This window comes from Fukomys damarensis, unplaced genomic scaffold, assembly GCF_012274545.1.
Source record: "Fukomys damarensis isolate Sample0158 unplaced genomic scaffold, DMR_v1.0_HiC HiC_scaffold_9, whole genome shotgun sequence".
Taxonomy (NCBI): Eukaryota; Metazoa; Chordata; class Mammalia; order Rodentia; family Bathyergidae; genus Fukomys; species Fukomys damarensis.
Window position 1 is genome coordinate 3,874,791 of NW_022900921.1, and position 262 is coordinate 3,875,052.

General features: G+C 67.6%; 2 protein-coding genes across 3 annotated transcripts in view; one reads left to right on the plus strand and one right to left on the minus strand.

Moving 5' to 3' along the window:
* The window catches only part of Gdf9 (growth differentiation factor 9), a 5,930-nt gene extending 5,758 nt beyond the window's left edge, over positions 1–172 (minus strand). Inside the window, exon 1 of the mRNA XM_010639743.2 lies at positions 99–172. The gene's annotated coding sequence lies outside the window, so the exon portion shown is untranslated. The remainder of the gene's footprint in view (positions 1–98) is intronic.
* LOC104873183 (cytochrome b-c1 complex subunit 8) overlaps positions 173–262 on the plus strand; it is a 1,623-nt gene continuing 1,533 nt past the window's right edge. Inside the window, exon 1 of one of the 2 annotated variants that reach the window (XM_010639740.3) lies at positions 173–260. The gene's annotated coding sequence lies outside the window, so the exon portion shown is untranslated. The remainder of the gene's footprint in view (positions 261–262) is intronic. The other variant, XM_010639741.1, reaches the window with a different exon arrangement.

Sequence of the window (262 nt, forward strand, 5' to 3'; positions counted from 1 at the left end):
TCGCATCTCGGGGCTCCTGCCACAGAGTAGAGTCGGGAAGGGGGAGCGCCTCCATGCGGGCGGCAGGGCGCCCGGCGATCCACGTCCTTCCGTAAAACCTGCTCTGCCACGGGTCACCCGGCCAGGCATCCTCCCTCTGAGCCGACAGAAAATGGTATCCCCCGGAGGTGACTTCCGGCCTCTAGAGGCGGCTTCCTGTCCCGCCGGAAGTGACGTAAGAGGCCGGTGGCTCCGTCTCGGTGGAGGGCGAGGTGACCCCGGT